Below are 22,532 nucleotides of genomic sequence, written 5' to 3'. Positions count from 1 at the left end.
ATATATGTTATTCATGTATATTATTCCCAGAAAGATTCTGGGGTCCCAGAAAGGTTCTGGGAGAGTTATATGGGAGTCTGCAGCAGGTGGCAGCCATTAAGGGACTCAAAAAGAAGGAATTCCAATATCCACAATGGGTGGCAGCCATTAGGGGTCTCACAAAGCCTCAGGGCAAGTCTAAAGCATAAACCTCTGGGGGACTTGGAGAAATAAATTAAGACAAGAAATTTGGACTGTTTTGATCATAAAAATCCAAACCTAAATCTAAGAAGGCACCAGTATGACTATTAAAAGCCATCAGGGCTTCCATTGCTGTAAAGAAATCTCATGAAAGCTATAATAAATCTATTGCTAATGGAAATCTTCAAAGCCAAAACCACAAAAATGGTGGGCACAGATATTTAAAAGCTGTTAGAGTGCTCACCACCTAACTCTAAGACTCCTAGGCTATGATGAAGTGGTAACAGAACCGGTTAGATTGACACTAGGTCACCAGCCAACCTAAAAAAAAATTTCCACGTAGTGAGGTACACTGTAAAACACCACACACTCCCCAGCCCAGCAACACTTCCTCTTATGTATTAATTTAGCTTTGAGAGAACCAATGCTTAGCTAAAGAAATGGAAACTTTAACTTTAAGTTTCAAAGAATTAAGCACACTGTCCTCTGACACATCTGCCTATTTTATATCTAAGAACCGTGGTCATGGAAGCTGTGGATATCTACAAAAATGGCAAAATCTTATTAAAGCAACCTAAAATTACAATTGCCATTATGGGGAATGTTCCAATTAGACAAGGTTGTTCATTTAAGAAGTGCACTTGAAAGCGAGGGTTCCCAAATCAACAGAACGGAATACCTCTTTTAACTGTCATGTGGAAGCCCCCATAAGTCTTCAAAATAGTTTCATTGAAAGATTCATTGCAAAACGCTAATGAAAAATTAAAGACATAGTGGTACCTAAAATCAAAAGACTGTGTAAGAATGACTTGACTCCTACTACTCCCCTTTATCCTTCTTTACCTGAGTATTCAGTGTCTGCTAACTTTCTATCTGAATTGCTTTTCTACACTGAAAAGACTACAAGACTGTAAACAAAAGTCTGGCGAGTTAGTGGCCTTACAGCTGCATCACGTCCAAAGCCAGAAACCTAAAATACCTGGGCCTCTTCTTTGCATCCTCCTAAGAGTTCATTGTCAAAACACTGGCCCAGAAATTGGTGTCTCATTTGCAATCAACTGTGACATTGGAAAAAAGATTATCCCCAAAGGTTTGGTTAAATCTTTTCACACCAGCTCAAACACCCTCAAATCTATCCTGGAAGGATGCCTGGGTCCCCTTCCCAGGTTGACAGGACTCTGAGGGATTCTCTGATAAGCTGCTACCAGTTATTCCTTTAAATAGCCAAGGCAAAACTAAAATTAAAATTAATGGGAAACATTGCCAAATTCTGGTAGATATAGAGGCTCCATTCTCTAGTTTAAACCCCACTCACTGGGGAGCCTGCAGATGGGATCCTGGGAAAATTGTCAAAAGCCAGCAAAGGGTGAGAAATCTTACCAGAGTTAGCTGTGCCAGATCTCTGTAGTGCCTGTTTGAGAGAGGAGGGTAAAATTTCATGCTGTCCCTTCCTGTCCAGATCCAGACTCTTGTGAATTTGGTTGTCAATCTTTTCTCTCCCCGGGACAGGGATAGAAAAGATTTCCATCTTGTTTGTCTTGTTTTGTGTCCTGAGGACTGCTTTCTCCCTGACTGGGCCATGCAGGTTGTCCGTTCTAGTATGTGCAGGCAGCTCATTCTTCAGGGTAGAGGCCCCAAAATATGGCCAAACAGAAATGGAGTTTGCTGTCCATTTGCAGCTAAGGTCTTACCAACTTTTGCCAGCTCTCAGGGGAATTGTCTTGTTGTTCTTTCTTTTGGCTATCTTTGGGAGTGGCTCTGGATCTTGGGAGGATAGCATCCTTTGTACCCTCTTTGGGGACATTTCTTTCTTCCACAGGGTCACTCAATACCACCAGGAATGTATACGTTTTTTTTCTGGCTTAAACCTGACAAGATATTTGAAAGGATTTTTTTTAAAACTATCTCTATGGCCAGAATTTGGCCAAATTGGAAGCCGATATTCAGAGTCTGATATAAATATTTTATAGGCCTTCTCCCCTAAGCTAACATGAAACAGTGTACACAGACGGAAAGAAAAATATCCCAAAGACAAACAGCTTTAAATCTAGAGCATAGGAATCTTTTCATTTCTATCTTAGTTGAAGATATTCTCCCTGATATAAAGAAGCAAATTAAAGGTAATGTAGTTGGATGAGTGGATTAGCCCTTTCATATCATTCAGGTTGCAACCTAATTCTTTAAGGAATTAAAAACAACTGTTCTATAAATTGAGGCAGAGTTTGTTATATAGATCCATCTGTCTTCAAGCCATGTGATGTTACCTCATCTGGGATTCCTTGGTCCCATAACATTTTGAAAAAATAAATTTTTCTATTGAACATATGTTAATGTACATATGTTTATATGTCTGGATTGGAGGAATCTAGTGGATAATCTCCTAAGTGGAGTGGTATGTCAAAAGAATGGTAAGTCTCACTACAAGACTTGTGACATTATTATGCTTTTTCCCCTTATTGAGTATAAAAATCAAGAAGACAAAAAGTCCTAAATGTAAGACATGAAACCATAAAACTCCTAGAAGGAAACACAGACAGTACACTCTTTGACATAGGTCTTAGCAATATTTTTTGGGTTTGTCTCCTCAGGCAAAGGAAACAAAAGCAAAAATAAGCAAATGGGACTACATCACACTAAAAAGTTTTTGCACAGCAAAGGAAACTATCAGAAAACAAAGAAACAGCCTGCTGAATGGGAGAAGATATTTGCAAATGATATATCCAATAAGCCATTAATATCCAAAATATACAGAGAACTCACACAACTCAACATCAAAAAAACAAGCAACCCAACTAAAAAAAAATTAGGCAGAGGACCTGAATAGACATTTTTCCAAAGACATATAGATAGCCAATAGGCACATGAAAATATGCTCAATATCACTAATCATCAGGGAAATGTAAATCAAAACCACAATGAGATACCACTTCACCCATGTCAGAATGGCCATCATCAAGAAGACAAGAAATAAGTGTTGGTGAGGATGTGGAAGAAAGGTAACCCTTGTGCACTGTTGGTGGTGTTGTATTGATAAATTGGTACAACAATTATGGAAAACAGTACAGAGGTTCCTCAAAAAGTTAGAAATAGAACTACCATATGATCTAGCAATTTCACTTCCAGGTATTTACCCAAAGAAAACAAAAGCAATAATTTGGGAAGATATATTCACTCATATGTTTATGCATCATCATTTACAATAGCCAAGATATGGAAGCAACCTAAGTGTTCATCAATAGATGAATGGATGAAGAAGATGTGACATATACATACAATGGGATATTACTCAGCCGTACCGAGAAAAAAAAAAAAAAAGGGAAGGCTTGTCATTTGCAACAACATGGATAGAGCTAGAGGGTGTTATTCTGAGTGAAGTAAGTCAGACAGAGAAAGGCAAACACTGAATGATCTCACTTATATGAGAAAAAACAAAACAAAAGTAAAATAGACTGATAGATACATAGAACAAATCAGTGTTTGCCAGAGGGGAGGGGATTGGGGGGTGAAATAGGTGAAGGGAATTAAGAGGTACAGACCTCCAGTTTTACAAAAAATAAGTCACCAGAATGAACTATATAGCCGAAGGAGTATGGTCAATAATACTGTAATAACTTTGTACGGAGACAGATGCTTACTACGCTTACTGTGGTGATCATTTCATAATGTATGCAAATGTCAAATCATTATGTAGTATACCTGAAACTAACATAATATTGTACATCAGCTATATTTCAATTAAAAAAATAATAAAGAAAAATCCATAATTTTGTTAAATCCAAAAAATAATAAATAAAGCCCATTGAATCATTAAAAAAAAAAAGACAAAATGTCAAACTGCAGGAGGCCTCTTTGCTCTTACAGTAAGTGGTTTGGTGGGAGATGTAAAAGACTATTGATCTAGTTTATTGTTTTCTTAAAGCATTAATATTCATCCTTTACTGCCAGCAATGCTTGTGAAGCTCTGTCCCTCTAATTTAAAAATGCTTTTGAGGAGGGCTCCACACTGTCTGCTCTGAAATGGGACCTTGCTATTCTTATTTGTAAACTGTCAGCATGAGGCAGGAACTAACCATCAGTAAGATTTGCTTTTACAAAAATATGAAGTGATTGGAAAACCCCAAACGTCTATACGTCCAGCTTTTTAAATTCTTTATAGTTCTATTTTTCTTGTGCCTTTTGAAAAGAGCATAGCATGGGGTTTTTCATTCATTGTTTTGTTGACTTTTAATTCTCAGTTGAGTTATTCAAGTGCTGCATTTGCAGAGTCATATCATGAATGTATAGAGGCTACAAGAGAATCAAATAGCATTACAAAAAGCACCCCTCACGCAAAAGCTTCCATGACATTCAAAATGAGTGCCTTCTGGATTTTTTTCCCCATTTCAATACACAGGAGAGCCAGAAGATGGAATCAACATTATATTAAACAAGGACTGAATAAAAAGATCTGTCTTGCTAATTATTTGGTACCTCCATTTCATGTGTGGTCTCCTCAGTATTTACAAATGCAGGATAACTTTTCCAGTCACTTATGCTGCAATCTCCTAAAAGTGTTCATTTGGAGACTTTGTGCAGAGTGGGGAGGAAACACTGAGCAATGAGTTTTAGGAATGAAAAAACTGGACAGCTCAATCTTGGTAATCATAGGGCACCACTGAATCTCGGGTACACCAGGGCTTATCTTGACTAATTTCAAATGTCTCTTAGGCCGGGTGTGTGTTGTTTGTGGGAAGGATGCATCTCAGGAAGTACAGCCTTTGAATTGGCTCTGTACAATCTGCTCAGACACTTTCTTTATCAGACAGTCTTCTGCAAAGTTTATTTAATTGAAACATTTCTCATGTACAGAGAGGGAAAAACTGGGGAGCACAGAGAAAGGCATTTACCATTCTTTCCAAATTGGAATCACATACCAACCCCTGGTAAATGACCAACATTCAATGGAATTTTAGTCTGCCATGGGAATCACTATTTTCCAGAATAAAGGATGCTCAATTACCTGTTGTCCATGAAGCCTTTACAATTTCCCATCATCCTCCATGTTCTTTTCTCTCATGATATGGTACATGTTCTTCTTGCAGATCAGCTGTCAGATGGTCTAAAATTACTGGTTTCCTAGTGTATTTACCAGTGTGAGTTCTTAGAGAGCAGGAATTCTTTTCTCTAACGCAATACCTAGCAAATGTAGATATTCAAGAAGTATTTGTTTAATAAATAAATGAATAAATGAATACAAATAAATAGAAACAATGCTTCATTTACTTTTTCAATGCACCACTTACTTGCATAGATAGGAGCTAAAAATCATAAAAAGTAATAATAAATAGATGTACTGTTCTTTAGGAAGAAGTTAAAGTACTCAAATTGAGAAAGAAAGACTAGTCCCTTGCCAAATTTTTAAAAAGGAAACAGAAATGTCTTAGAAATCTTTGGAGGTTTTTGTTTATAGAGGCAGAGAAAAGGTATGGTATTTCATAGTCAAAAACAAAGTGATTAATATATTGTAACTTGCAAAATTATCTACATTAAATTCATTTTATATATATTTTCTGGTTGATTTTGATAAACTATTTGTAGTAGAGTTGGATCTGGGAAGAAATATAAAACTCAGCTCCTTTCTTTAAGATTAAGATTTAGTGTATATAGACATTTATAATTTGTAGATATACTTTGATAAATCTTACAAGTTATAAGATTGATGAATTCTGTAAATCATAGCAAGGTTTTCTTGGATCAGTCTCCCAAGTAATAGAAATAAAAGAAAAAATAAACAAATGAGACCTAATCAAACTTATTAAGCTTTGCACAGCAAAGGAAACCATAAACAAAACAAAAAGACCACCTACGGACTAGAAGAAAATATTTGCAAATGATGCAACTGACAAGGGCTTAATTCCACAATACACAAACAGCTCATACAACTCAATAACAACAAAAAAAAAACAACACAATCAAAAAATAGGCAGAAGACCTAAATAGACATTTCTCCAAAGAAGACATAACAGATGACCAATAGGCACATGGAAAGATGCTGAACATCACTAAATATTAAAGAAATGCAAATCAAGACTGCAATGAGCTATCACCTCACACTGGTCACAATGGCCATCATCAAAAAGTCTACAAGTAATAAATGCTGGAGAGGGTGTGGGGAAAAGGGAGCCCTCCTACACTGTTGGTGGGAATGTAAATTGGTACAGCCACTATGGAGAATAGTATGGAGGTTTCTTAAAAAACTAAAAATAAAGTTGCCATATGATCCAGCAGTTCCACTCCTGGGCATATATCCAGAGAAATCTCTAATTTGAAAATGTACATGCACCCCAATGTTCATAGCAGCATTAATTACAAAAGGCAAGAAATGTTAGTAACCTAAATGTCCATCAATAGATGAATAGATAAAGAAGATGTGGTATATATACACAATGGAATACTACTCAGTCATAAAAGGAATGAAATAACGCCATTTGCAGTAATACAGATAGACCGAGAAATTATCATATCGAGTGAATAGGTCAGAAAGAGAAAGACAAATACCATACATCACTTATATGTGGAATCTAAAATAAGATACAAATGAATTTATTTACAAAACAGGAACAGACTCACAGACATATAACACAAACTTATAGTTACCAAAGGGAAAGGGGGGAAGAATAAATTAGGAGTTTGGGATTAACAGATACACATTACTATATATAAAATAGATAAAAAATGAGGTCCTACTGTATAGCACAGGGAACTATATTCAATATCCTGTAATAAGCCGTAATGGAAAAGAAATGAAAAAGAATATATATATGTGCATGTGAATATATATACATGGATATATGTATGAGAATCACTTTGCTGTACACCAGAAACTAATACAACATTGTAAATGAACTATACTTCAATAAAACATTTTTTTTTAAAAAAGGTCGATGATGGGCTTCCCTGGTGGCGCAGTGGTTGAGAGTCCGCCTGCCGATGCAGGGGACACAGGTTCGTGCCCTGGTCCGGGAAGATCCCGCATGCCGCAGAGCGGCTGAGCCCGTGAGCCATGGCCGCTGAGCCTGCGTGTCCGGAGCCTGTGCTCCGCAACGGGAGAGGCCACAGCAGTGAGAGGCCCGCATACCGCAAAAAAAAAAAAAAAAAAAAGGTCGATGACTTCTGAGGGAACCATGAAGTCTTCACAAAGGGAGAGCATAGCATACCGACTAAGAGCTTGGACTCTGTAAAAAGATTTCCTGCTAACTCTGCCCTTATAGCTTAGTGTCCTTGGGAAAGTTATGAATCTCTCTGTTCATAAATTTTCTCATCTTTAAAATGGGGATTTGGTAGTAATAGTGCCTACCTCAGAGGATTTTAGTGAGAATTAGGTAAATTGGTGTACTTAAAATGCTTAAAATGATATCTGGAGTATAGTAAGTAAGATTAATGACTCTTCTGAACAGAGTAGATAATGTTTGCCTGGAGCAGAGGAAAAGGAAAGGCAGACCAAGAGGCATAGCGTTTGCACGGTTTGGAAATTTAAAGCACGGGATGTGTGAAGAGTTGTAGAATTTAAGGGGATTGGAGCAAGTGGTTCACGTCCAGCCTGGGGCTGTGGCTGTAAGAGAAAGGCAGGCAGCTCTCCCATCAAGTCTTAGCCTATGAGCCCATTACTATGGAATTTTTCTCATGAAGTAACCACACCCAGAACATTAGCAAACTTTTATTATAATAAATGCTCCTACTTGACTCAGTAATCTTTTTATTTTAAACTATAGCAGATTTTAAACTATTTCATCTACTTTGGCTCTTAGTGCCCTTTTCGGTTGTATTTCCTTTTATTAATTGTTTTAAAACTATATTTAAAATCTTTTAAATAAGGTAAGGTACAGGAAAGGTAAAAGAGAGGAGTTGGGATAGGGAGGTGATATATCTTCTTCTGGTTAGTTCAGAAGGACACCTTTAACCCTTCTAGATTCTCGTGGTTCTTTTTGACCAAAAACCATATTTCTGAAAAATACCAATAGTCCCTGTGTAGAATCAGATGATATTTCTCTTGAAAAGCACAACTAACCCATTTCTTAATGGGACCTCAGGAACTTCTTTGGAACAATTGTGGTTTGGTGTTTCTCAGGCCTGCCTAGGAGGAAGCCTGTTTAAAACAAACAAACAAACAAACAAACATGATCTCCAGTACCATCAGCCTCCCGTTTAGTTAACAGCAGGAACTGTGACCATGCTGGATGGAAGCTCATTCATATGTTTAATTTCAAAGCAGTGTTTCCCCACCCTCAAACAGCAGATTGTTTTCTCTGGTTGGGGGAAATGAGAAAGAATGACAATATGAGAAATTTTTCACAAATCTATCTTTTTTTCAATTTAAAGGATAATAATTTACTCTGAAATTATATTTCCTTTTTCGTGGTTGAAATCTCATCTCTTTAAAGAATTTATGGTGATGAAAGATGACAGTAATTAAAAATGTTCTTATGTCCCCAAATAAGATGCTGATGTCCTTATAATGTCCCCTGTCGTTTAAAATATTTTACTATTTGGTAAATTCCAAAAGTCTGGGAACTCCTAGAGAATAACTAAACAGTCCTAAACCAATTATGAGATTTCTTTGAGAAAGGCCTAATAAAGGAGCAACTACCAGAATTCTTTCTTCTATGTGGTTTCTTCTAGAAGAAGTCAAATTAAACTGAGCCATTGATAATAATGTTCTTAGAATTCACTGTACATATCTAATACATAAAGCAAAGACACAACCTCTTTTTCTTTTAAAAATAATCTATATATCCCTGCTTTTACACCTTTGCTTGAAGTATTTACTGTTAGAAATGCCATCCTCCCATCTTTGCCTGCTGAAACCCACATCCTATAATGCCTAGCTCAAATATCTTTTTTTCCCCATGAAAAAGTCCCTGATTATTTCCTCTTCCAAAATCTTGGTATGTTTAACATAAACCTTCTTTATATTTACTTCCTTCTTTTAAGGACATGCATGACACTCTTGGGAAGCAGTAGGTAGTTGTACTGGTTTCCTAGGGCTGTCATAACAAAGGACCAAAAACTGGGTGCATTAAGACAACAGAAAATTATTGTCTCACAGGTCTTGAGGCTAGAAGTCTGAAATTAAGGTGCCAAGAGGACCATGCTTTCTCTTAAGTTTCTAGGGAAGGAACTGTTCAAGGCCTCTCTCCTAGCTTCTGGTAGCCTCAGGCATTGTTTATCTTGTAGGCATCATTCCAATACTCGATCATCACATGGCATCCTCCCTCTATGTCTTCATATACTCTTCCCTCTGCATGTCTCCCTGTGTCAAAGTTATCCCATTTTATAAAGACATCAGTCATATTGGATTAGATCCCACCCCAATGACATCATTTCAACATGATTACCTCTGTACAGACCTGATTTCCAAATAAGGTCACGTTCTGATGTGCTAGGGGTTAGGACTTTAACATATCTTTTTTTTTTGCGGGGGGGATGCAATTCAACCCACAACAGTAGTCCAGAATGATTAGTTCATGAGGATCCTAGGAGATACTGAGAGATGAGGTTGAAGAGATAAACTATGAACACACCATATAGGCACTTTCTACCAAGCCAGGAGTTTAGATTTGATCTAATTTGAAAGGACTGGAAGATATTTAGGACAGGAATGGGTGATATCATATTTAGGTCCTAGGGAATATATCTATTATCTTCATGTCTTTGTATTTCTAGCTCAAGATTTAAGAGTCCTAGAGGATTTGAAGGTTTAAGTGCTATCCCCTTGCTACTTAAGGCAGGTAGAGGGAAGACCTAGCCCTTTGACAGCTGGAGGCAAATACTTTTACCAAGACTTCTCTTAATGGTGCATTTTCCCAAAAGAAAAAGTGGGCTGCATTTAGAAAGAAAGGCTGGATGCCAAAAAAAAAATTCCTTAACTCAAAATGATTAAAATAGAATTTAATACTAATTCTCATAAAATTTAATCAATTTTGCAAGAATATAGGTGACAACACAACAAGATATGTGTGTTCCAGTTATTTACTGTTGCTAACAAAGTACTTGCAGCAAACCTTAGTGGCTGTGACCTAATAAGAGGTCCTGACATAGAACTCTTAAAACCTGTATAATTTCCTGAGTAATGGGAGAAATAGAAGTGTCTTACACAGAGATCCTGAATCCCTTGGAATTTCCTGGGTAATAGGAACATCTTTTGTTCTAATGAGGCAAATCTTGGGGGCTCCTGGATGAGGACTGGTCACCAGAAAGACCATGCTGATTAGAAGCTTGGCACTTTCAGCCCCACTCCCCACCTTTCAGGGAATGGTGAGGGCCTAGAGATTTAGTTAGTAATCCAATATGCCTTCATAAAAACCCCTAAGTTATGGTGTTTGGAGACCTTCTGGGTTGGTAAACACATCCACCTGCCTGAAAGGTGGCACACCCCAATTCCAGGGGACAGAAGCTTCTGCGCTCAGTACCTTTTCAGACCTCACCCTGTGTACTTCTTCATGTGGCTATTCATGTATATCCTTTAATAACATCCTTTATAATAAACTGGTAAACATAAGTGTTTCCCTAAGTCCTGTGAGCCTTTATAGCAAATTATTGTCACCGAACCAAGTTCATTTTGCCCAATGCACAGTAAGCCAAAACACTGAGATTCTGAGGTTTGCAGCAAAGAAAGGGCTTATTCGCAAGGCAGCCAAGCAAGGAGACAGGAAAACAAAACTCAGACCCACCTCCCTGAAGGCAAGGAGCTCAGGGTATTTATGGGGTAAAACTGAGGCATGGGGAACATGGGGAAAGGTGATTAGAAAAAGGTACTGTAATCATCATTCTGTGCAGGTATAACTAAGTTACAGGCCTCTGTACACTCAAAAATGAAGGAACTTAGCATGATCTGAGGGTGGAGTTTTCAGCCCTCTGATGTCAAAAGGTCATCAAGCAGACTTTGGCTCATTGCCAGTTGAAGTGTTGCTGGTCCTGTCCAGTCTTAACCAGCTCAGCTCAAACTAGACACAGCTGACCCCAAGTTTCTGGCCAACAACTCAGGTAAATATCTTATGGTTTAGGCTACAGGCAACTTGGAGGATATGAAAGTCTTTTGTAGCAACAATTAAAAAGACCTTGATTAGTGAAGCCAGGTGAAATGGATTTGACAATCATTACCCACTGTTTTATTATTGGATCTGAGGAGGGAATTGTGGAAACCCCTGATTTAAAGCTGGTGCGTCAGAAGCTCAGGAGGCCCAGAACTTGTCATTGGCATTTAAAGTGGGGGTTAGTCTTGTGCCCTTAACCTGTGGGACCCATATTAACTCCAGATAGCTAGTGTCAGAATTGAACTGAATTGTTGGACATCCAGCTGGTGTCCAGAGAGTTGGAGAGCTGGTTGCTGTGGTAAAAAGGAAACACACATTTGGTGTCAGAAACATTGTGAGTAGAGGAACAGTTTTCCTTTAGCAGCTTAAGGCAACCACCTTTTGATTATATCTCACAATTTGGGGTCAGAAATTTGGACAGGGCTCAGTTGGGTGATTCTTCTGCTCCATATGCTATCAACTAAGGTTACTTGGTGTTATTGATCTGGTAACCAGACTGGCCATATTTTAGTGACTTGACAGGAATGAATAAAAGGTTAGAATAAGCTGGGACTGTCAACTGGAGTGTGTACCAGTGGTCTCTCCAGCACAGTGGTTTCAAAGTAGTCAGATTTCTTATATAGCACCTCAGGGCTCCCAGAGAAAGAATTTCAAGAAGCTTGAGGAAGTTGCAAGACTTCTTGATATCTAGCCTCAGATGCCCAGGATGTAACATTCTATTGGTGTCAGCAAGTTACTAAGGGCATCCTGGATTCAAGGGGAAGAGGATTAGACTCCACCTCTCAATGAAAGGCATAGTAAAGTATGTATAGACATCTTTAATCTATCACAGTGAAAGTTAATATTAGGATAGCTGCTACTAAAAGTCCTGCAGTAGTTTGGCAGATGTTGATAAAGTTTGTAATTTTATTTACTTTATTCCCAAGCAAGTAAACATTTAAAGGCTAATCAAGTACTTAGCTGTATAATTATAATATTGTGCACTGATGATAGGTATAAATAAAGCTATACCTGTATACTGGAAAACATTAATCACAGCTCAAGATTTTAGCAATTTTGAGTTGGTAGCACTTACTTAGTTAAGCTGTCTTTTTAATGTTTCGAAAATATCTTATGCTAATATATTTCCCAATATAATATAAACTACTCTAATAGTATGAGAATCATCAATAGAATGCTATCCATTTAGACAAGTAATTAAAATGTTAGATGTGCACAGACATATTTCAATCAGTATTTCAATATGTTTCTCTTTGGACATAAAGCACAGTTTGAAAAAAACAACTTTGGAGGTGTTGCCATAATTAGTTAGAGACCATTGGGAATATTTTAAAACCCAACCCTTGGATACTCTGCTATTTTCTTAGTTTAACATAGTTCCATAAAACACAAATAGCAGTTTTATTGTTGCTCTTCTGTTGTTTTACAAGCTTAATGTTGGCAGCCAGGGTCATTGATGCAGTCAGCATTTTCAGACTGACATGCATGAAAACATTAGATCCAAGAAGAGAGACTCAGCTTCACTGATACACTGTAGTGTTTTGTTTCGGGAAATGCCATGCTGGTGGTTATAAAGGATGAAGTCATATATTTCTACCAACCACATCCTACCATTATGGTAATTCTAATTGTAGTGAGCTGTGGAATCAATGGAAGAGAAAAAAATAACCTCCTTCCAATAAAATAAGAAACAAACAAAATAAAACTTTAAATGTTTGTCAGCCTTTTGTTTAATAACACAACATTATACAAAAAGGTACATTATGGTTCTGCAAGAACAAAGGAATGGTAGAAATGTACCAGTTTTTAATTGAAGATATCTGAATAAATACAAAGCTATTAGTAGTATTATTATTAACATCATCACTTTGTATCGTTATTGTCTCAATGGCTCTCTAGTTGTGGCTAAGCAACCTCCACAATTAGTTAAGTCAGCAGTTCATCATGCTGCCTTTCACTAACTACCATTAACTATTTCTCTGCCAATATATACTCTTATGCTATGGACAGCCTATTCTGTTTTTTTTCTTACCATTAAATCCACAAAATTAGAATTAAAAGGTAAAATTGGGACCACTCTGAAATTCATTCCCACCTGTGGAATCAAGATTTTTCCCAATTCTAGGTTCAATAAGAAAATAAGTACTTGCCTTATCATGGTATGAGTTTACATATTGGTCCATTTCACAATATCAAGTCCATAAACACAGAGAAGGGGTCTTTTCCTTTCTCCTCAGGTCCATGATTTAAAAGTGTCAGATTTATTAATTTAGTACTTTGTTTCCAGTTACTCAGTATATGTAAGGCCTTATGCTATTATGGGGGTTCAAAAGATGAGCAAAGGGCTTCCCTGGTGGCACAGTGGTTGAGAGTCCGCCTGCCGATGCAGGGGACACGGGTTCGTGCCCCAGTCCGGGAAGATCCCACACGCCGCGGAGTGGCTGGGCCCGTGAGCCATGGCCGCTGAGCCTGCGCGTCCGGAGCCTGTGCTTCGCAACGGGAGAGGCCACAACAGTGAGAGGCCAGCGTGAAAAGATGAGTGAAAAATGTCTGTGACACATGGGTTTATAGTAAAGTCAAAAAGGAAAATATATACATACAAATATTGTAAGTGGTGATTTTATTCTTTGAATTTGCTCAAGTGAGACATTAATAGATTTTTCTTCATAAGGTTTAAGAAGAATCATTTGACCTATTCTTTCAAACGTTTACTATCTTCTAAAATAAATGTAAATTTTGGTTCATCATGTTGGGATTACTGTACATTCTCAATTTCAGGTCACTAGATTTAGCCATAGACTCCAATAGATTAATGTTCTTTTTACTTTAAAGTTATAGTTTATCTCCATCAAGGATAAAGGTAGTTGCAGTGCAAGTTACAATACACCTATAATAAGAAGGTATATTTTATCCATATTGAGTTTTTAACTTTGTATTGTGCTAGGATTAAATACATAAACTATTATAAATTAGGAGAACCTACATGATTGGGGCTTGCAGTGGTTAGATAGTGATATATGTGAAAAACTACTGTCCAGAGATGTTTAGCGGTATTATGAGTAAGTTATTAGTGCCACAATGGGAGGAATCTCTTTTCGGCTCTGACTCCTTTCCACAAAAGAGAGCAAATGTAACCCTCCCCTTTGCTACAGCATATGAGGGACTCCAAATCATGGCAAAGATTACAGTCACATAAAAGAGCCAGGATGTAAAGAGAGAGTCATAGGGCAGAACAGCAGACAGAAACCTTTCTTTTGGTACCAAGTAAAACAGCTACCAGCATTTTGTTCAAGATACTGGAGAAAAGCAAAACCTTACAGAATCATTTGCTAAAATGGAACATAAAGTAAAATTTGAGAAATGTTATTTACAGGGAGAGAATAATCTTCGCATGGTCATAGAGGTCCTGCTACAGGGATGCTACAGGTTAAACACAGATTCCCCTGGAATAGAACTACAATTAGAAACCATTTTCTTAGTCATACTTTTCATGATGTCTTTACTGTGGAGAAAAATAAAAGTTGTCTTCAGGCCCTAGGGTAAATACACACACACATACCTGTATTTTAAGTAATAAAATTCAAGGGATAAATGGACTGCATATCCCAGGAAACTTTCCTTTGGCCCCAGGGTCACATGTTGGGAGGGTTTGGTGAGGTAGTGGAGCTTGACAGTCATGAAAATGGTGGAGATACTTTGATTTCTGTGATGTGACTCCTTTCAAGAGAACCCAGCAAACCTTTAGCAGAGTGAATTCTCAAGATCCTTCTCTCCAACTGATGTCTTTTATGGAAATCGGAACAGTGGAAATAAGGCAGCAGATGCAGAAGCAGAAATGGGAAATTATAATGGAGAAAAACGTAAGAATTTAGAGAAAATATGGGGAAGGCTTTGAATTTAAGGGTAGGAGACCCAAACATGCATAAATGTCTCATTCCAGAGTTATAGTTCCATCATGCTCAACAAATCCCTAAGTGTCTATGTAATATCTGAATTAAAGCACCTCTACCAGACTAGCTGGTTTCGACCAATTAGAATAAACATTCTAGTACCCAGAGTAAGTCAAACCAGCTAAATAATAACCTTTCCAGTTTCCTCTTTTAAAAATACCTGATTCTGCTACATTTTACATTTCATTTTAAATTGCAAGACACCTACATGCATGCCTAAATTGGCAAAAACCTTAATTATGTAGAGACTTAACATTTATTCAAAACATAGGGGTATTATATCTTGCAATATTTTGGTTGTATTTCCTTGCAGAGCTGAACTCAGTTTTTCAGTCTTGTCTTCTTACTTTTGCACCTTAACCTTTCTTACAGAACCTGTCTACCCAGCCTTCTTTTATTTTTCTGTGCAGGGGAACACAGCAAAAATAGCAAGACAGTGTATGGGTAAATTAAAGAATTACTTCAATAAACATGTGTTCATAGTCAACTAATGGCAGGCACAAAGTGTGTCCAAATAAATCAGGGATATTCTTTAGAGTACCAAGGAGATTGAACAATACCCATCTTCAACTGCTTTGAGTCTTCAAGACCTACTGTTGCCTATTATATACAGAAGGTACTTAATACGTGTGCAGGCATTGATTTGTGTTGGATTATATGGGACACTCCCTAATTTTTTCTATAAAGATGATTCATTAGAGGTTTGAGTAAGTGTGATTTAACGTAAAGATAAACATGTAAGACTTTTATGCCAATTTTTCTGAAAACTAAAGGGTACAAAGCTCCATTCCTTCTGCCAGAGCCCATGTTTCTTCCCTTAAGGCAAACAAGTTATATGCTGAGGACTTGGTATTGCAAGGGCCTGCTTCTCTGAACATCAGAAACATTCTTAAAAATAGAAAACATGGAAAAAAAAAAATAGAAAACATGGGAGTTTTTTTTCCCATTAGCTGAAACTAATGTGGTTTGTAGAAACTGCATGTTATATATATGTCCAGTTGTATATTGTTTATACGAAGTTTTGTTTGGGGAATATTTCATATGTAAAAAATATTGAAATAGTTGGTATCAGATATTTACCTCAAAGAATAAAAACTCTGGTGTTTCATGAAAAATGCGATAATTTCTGCAAATTTACCTCTATCTGAATTGGTTAAAAGTGCCTCCATAACTGACAAAGGGACCAATCAGATGGCAAGCACATTGAAGCAGACACAGCTGAGCCTCTAAATCACATGGGATCACCAAAGGGCTTAGTGTATGGTAACCAGTTAAGGCAGTAGTTGTTGTGGTATTATACAAACAACAAAATGTGAATTACCTGTGGTTAGTAACTAATAATAAATTGATTTTCTATCCATGGCAGAGATGTTTTTGAGTGAAAAAATCCTGACAATGACAGAAAAGTTGAAACAGGTGATATGAAAGACAAAAGAGAAATTTTAGAAAAATGTAACTGCCTTATGATTTTCACCTACTTCCAGAGATACTTGTATCAATATATGCACTGAATTTTGGCTCAGCAAAATTGGTAAGAAATTGAGCATGTGCATAGAGTTATATCTGGCATTGTGCTGCAGAGGGTGTGACCCATGCAGAATATAGTGTGGTCTAGAATTTGTAGAATACTACTTGATGCTCCATAGTTGGGCAAGACAGTGGCCCTGTCTGGATGTTTCATGCCAGAGGCCTTGCTACTTACTAATACAGCAATGTTAGGTGCCATAATACCATTGTATTTTGTGCTTGCTTTCTGTGAGAATTGAAGGTATAAGACAGACCTGTGCTATCTAGTATAGTAGCCACTAGCCACGTGTGGCTATTGAGCACTTGAAATGTGCCTAATCCAAATTGAGATATGCTGTAAGTGTAACATACATACCAGATTTTGAAGATTTAGTATGAAACAAATAATGTAAAATATCTCATTGATAATTTTTATTACATGTTGAAATGATAATATTTTTATTATATTGAGTTAAAAAATATACTATTAAGATTAATTTCATCTGTTCTTTTTACCTTTAGAAAATCTAAAATTGTATATGTTGCTCACATTTGTGGCACATATATTTCAATTGGACAAAGCTACTGCAGACGGATGGTTGTGGTAGAATATTGAGAAGAATAAGATGTGAGGATAGCATTAATAGTTTTGGGTGTCACATTTTATATTTTTAAGGTTTAAGGATTTTGAAGACATTAGTAAGTATAGTTAACGAGAAAAGTATACTATAATTGAAAGAATGCCAGTAGAGTCTAAATTCTACGTTACTGATTTATTAATTATGGCTGGCAAAGTATTGGACTATTATGCAGGCTTTTCTGTTAGATCAAGGAGAATAAAAATTTTTAGGAAGAATAAATTACAAACTAAGTTAAGTGAATTAAAAAGTGTATAATTAGGTATACAATCAATTGATGTGATGGAAGAAGTCAAGATTTTCATCTGTTCCAATTTTGAGACATTTGAGCCTTTTAAAAATATGCAATTGTGATATAAATGATACATATCAATTGTTAATTCATATAAAATTATGATATACTTCAAATAAGGCATCTTCTCATTGAGATTACTCCTATAATTTAAAGCTATATAGTATATGTGGTAGAAAAAAATACATGATATTCTTCCTCCCAAAGATGTTCTTGTACTAATCCCCAGATTCTGTGAATATTTTACTTTAAATGGCAAAGGAAACTTTGCAGATGTAATCATATGAAAGATCTTGAGATGGCAAGATTATCCCAGATTATCCAGGTGGGCACAATGTGTTTTTACAGGAGGAAGGCTGAGGGGTCAAAGTCAGAGAGCACAGATATGGCAACAGATGCAAAAAGTGAACTAATGTACTTTGAAGGTGGGAAAGGGACCCCCAAGTCAAAGAATGCATGCAATCTCTAGAAGCTGGAAAAGACAAGGAAATGGGTTCTTTTCTAGTCTTCAGAAAGAATGCAGCTCTGCTGATACCTTGATTTTGGCTTGTATGATTCATTTGGATGTCTCACCTCCATAACTGTAAGAATATTAATTTGTGTTGTTTTAAGCCACTACACTTGTGGTAATTTGTTACAGAAGCAACAGGGGACTAATATAGTAAATGACTGTTGCTACCCTTTTTGAAAATTCTAGTTATTTGACATATTTTATATTTCTTTCTCAAATTGGGGATAAGATATACCTTGTCTGCTTCACAAGGTTCATGAGAATATTTTATGAGATGAAACACATGCAATGCTTTAAAAAATATAATACACTACATAAATACATATTATTATTGTTTCAAACACAGTATTGATTTATCACTAATTTGGAAGGTGATCCCAGGAGATGTGCAGGGAGTAGGAAGTGAGACAGACAAGGAAAGGTAGCTAATACAGAGTCAGATTTGTTATATAACTATTTACTACTGTGAGCTTGATGCTTCTGGGTAAATCTGAGAGCCAGTGTAGAGCAGAGGTCTCCGAGAGATTACTTCTGTGTAGTGAGGAAACTGAGATATTTGTATGTCAACACCGTGGTTCAGGGTTGCTTCCTGTTACCATTAATTCTCTGGAACTTCTGGCCTACTCTTGGGAGAGGTGACAAGGACTCTTTCCTTGACAAGCTTTAGTCAGGTTCCTCCGGGCTTGTTCTTGGTCTGCTGAGCCCAGTTTTGGCAAGAACCCTACTAAGCCAGTCCAGTGAGATAGACTAGATATTCCAACCTTTGATATCTAATCAAGTTCATCTTCCCCCACCCTTGATACCTAAGTTCCTCTCAGTAACTTTCTATCCACTGACCCCTTTATCCTGCCCATTGGCTATAAATCTCCAGCTGTCCCTATCGTATCTGGAATTGAGTTCAGTCTCTCTCCCCTAACTGCAGTAGTCTTGACTCCTATTACAATAGACTTGAATAAAGTTTTCTTTGTCTATTTAACTCCATCAGGTGCATTTTTCTTTGACACAGGCATAACCATCTCAGGCTACCAGAAAAAGCCCTCAAACAAAGAAATGCAGGTGTTGGCAATTAGAAGTTGGGCCACAGTGCATTGAATTGCTAAGGGCAAGGGGATATGGGCAAGGAACTGACACACCATCCTTCTTCTCAGAGACTTAATGGTTTTAAAGATAATCATTATTCTTTTAATATTAACAATGTCTCTAAACTTCAGTTTTCTCTTCTGTTAAGCAAGGATAATAATGTCTACCTTGTAAGATTGGTGAGAAGATTAAATTAAACAAGCATATGAATTCCAAACATCTAAAAGTTTTCTAGAATGCTTTTTGGTCTTTAATATAATTTGAACTTTGATTTCAATTTTGAGCTAAAACAGAGGATTGAAGAGTCAAATGAAGCTCACATCAGTCAGGGATTTTACCAGTATTAAGTTTTACTAATAATTTGAAGGAAACCTATAGCCCAAGGTGAATGGCCTTCTGCCTACCTCCCTGAGCTCATCTCTAACCTGTCTCTTCTTTGCTCCAATCATTGAGCCAGTTCAGCCTTCTTTCGTTTCTTAGAGCTGCCAGCAGGCCCTTCAGGGTCTTTACACTACCTTCTCTTCAGAAGACTCTGGGTTTTTTGCTTCTCTGCTTAGCTGCATCCTTCTTGTCACTCAGATCTTAGCTTCTTGTCACCACTTCAGAGAGGTCTCCTAACCACCTACTTTAAAGTAGCCACCAGTAATTCACTATCACAACATCCTAGCTTCTTTTCATAGTACTTATTACTATCATATTTTTCTTGTTTAGTTTTTCATTGAGTTGTGATTGTTTGTATCAGCTACCCCATCTCCACCAAAATATAAACTCCATTACAGCGGGCATTCTGTCTGTTTCCACTAAACACCTCTGGCACCTAAAGTGTCTGGAACATAGTGAAAATGCAATAAATATCTGTCAGATGAATGAATAATGTGATAACCTTTCTCCTAAAAGTTGTAAAACATTGTAATCTGAATTTGCTATATTTATCTTATGCGGGTTATATAATTTGAGCTATTAAAAATACTACAGCATATTTTAGCATATAAGATATCATTACATATTTTCATTTACTTAATCATACTTAATCCTGGCCATATTGCTCCCCGAGTAATGAGGAAACGATAACTTAGAGCTAGACCAGTAGTAATAAGAGGTCTAGAAATGAAAGACGAATAGATATCAGACATGTTGAAAAATCAATTTTAAAGGGCCTTTTACAGATTTGTTGTGGAAAGAATCTCCATATTCTCATTTAATCTATATGCAGTTCACAATGAATACTGTAAAATTTAGGTAACTAATGAGAAAAATATAGTTTAACTATTTGCTTCTAAGATTCTCCACAGTCTCTTGGGTTGAATGGGGATATGCAGCAAGTTATAAGTATACTTTGGGGAAATTTTTGAGAAGATAGGCCTACATATAGACTCTAAATTATTGAGCACTTCATGCTGTTTCCTCATGATTACTTTTTAATATAGTAAGGTGGCATAGCATAATGGTTAAGAACCCAGGATGTAATTCCAAACTGCCTGGATTTGAATTCAGGTTCTGCCACTCACTAGTTGTGTGGCCTTAAGTACGTTACACATCCTCTCTGTGCTTCCGTTTCTCCGTCTGTAAGATGAACTGAAATAATATTTTCCTCATAGGTTGATGTGAGGATTAAAGGAGATAATGAAGGTGTTATGGACTAAATGTTTGCATGTCCCCAAAATTTGTATGTTGAAGCCGTAACCCTCAACCTGATGGTGTTTGAAGATGGGGGCTTTAGGAAGTAACTAGAGTTAGATTAGGTCATGAGGATGGAGTCCTCACAATGGGATTAGTGGCTTATAAGAAGAAGAGCTCTCTCTCTCTCCGCCTATGTGCACCTAGGGAAGGCTATGTGAGAACATAGCATGAATTTGGCCATTTACAAGCTGGGAAGAGAGCTCTCATCAGGAACAGAATCTACTAGCATCTTAGTCTTGGACTTCCCAGCTTCCAGAACTATGAGACATAAATTTCTGTTGTTTAAGCCACCCAGTCTGTAGTATTTTGTAATGGCAGCCCAAGCTAACTAAGACAACAAGTAAAGCTTTAGAACAGTGTCCAGTATATACTAGGCACTCGATAAATATCATTAATTATAATCATAGGTAAACATACCTATGAATGAAACAGACTAAGATGAAACATGGTAAAGAAATAACTTTTTCAGTTTAAACTGGTGAGAAAGGAGTTAAAACAGCTCGCCTGTGACCTATTCCTCTCCTGATAACCATGGTAATATTCCTGAAGTAAGAAAGAAGGCAGGTGACCAGTCTTATCTTCTTGGAAACATGGTACTTGTAACTCTGGGCAAATATACTGATGATACATGCTGAGAGGAATATCCTTATATTTGGAATGCTTTTAACAGTATGTGTCTGGTTTGGGATTGCTCATGCTATGAATCATGGCTCCTGAGAAAAAATCATGTAATCTTTATGCTCCCAATAAATGAGCAGTCCATGTACCACTTAGAAACCTCATATATTATTCTAGGCCAAAGAGCTTGTGTCTGATGCAAGATAAAAGACATGTGTAGCCACATGTGTGGACACACGGGTGTCCCAGACTTTACCCCACTTCTGTGCCTCACAATTACATGTTTTATACATAATTGGATTTCTTTTTCAAGTGTGATGGTGAGCCATACCACAGTAGGACAATGATATGATGAGATGTGCGTTTTAAAGATCACCCAGGCTGCTATGTGGAGAATGGATCACTGATGGTGTCAGTTGAAGCTGGGTTTGGCTGCATATAATAGAAAACCCCAAAATAGAAGCTTAAATGATAGTTTTTTGTTTTGTTTTGTTTTTTCTCACTAACACAATGTCCAGAGGTAGGCAGTTTGAATAGCTGTAGCTATCTTTGCAATTCCTTTCTTTGGTTTTTTTCTTCATGGTCAATATTAGCCCCAGGTTATCAGGTATTTGTTCAATCTAAGTGTTAAAAAACGATGAGTTGTGCCTTATTAAGCAGCTTTTTCAGAAATCTCACCTAAAAACTTCTACTTACAACTCACTGGCCAATACTTTGTAGGTGGCCAACACTACTTGCAAGGAGGACTGTTTTTGACTTTTGAGCTGGACACATTGCTGCTTCCATTGAAATTGTGGTTAGCTACTCATTTCTCTAAGTTTCTATTTACTTACCTGTAAAATAATAATAATAATAAGAACAATACTAATAATGATAAATAGTTACTTAATTATGGTGAGCCTAAAGGTTTAAATGAGATGATAGGGGCTTCCCTGGTGGCACAGTGGTTGAGAGTCCACCTGCTAGTGCAGGGGACACAGGTTCGTGCCCCGCTCCGGGAGGATC

The sequence above is a fragment of the Phocoena sinus genome, chromosome 16, assembly GCF_008692025.1.
Source record: "Phocoena sinus isolate mPhoSin1 chromosome 16, mPhoSin1.pri, whole genome shotgun sequence".
In the NCBI taxonomy this organism is placed as follows: Eukaryota; Metazoa; Chordata; class Mammalia; order Artiodactyla; family Phocoenidae; genus Phocoena; species Phocoena sinus.
This window is presented reverse-complemented; position numbering follows the sequence as displayed.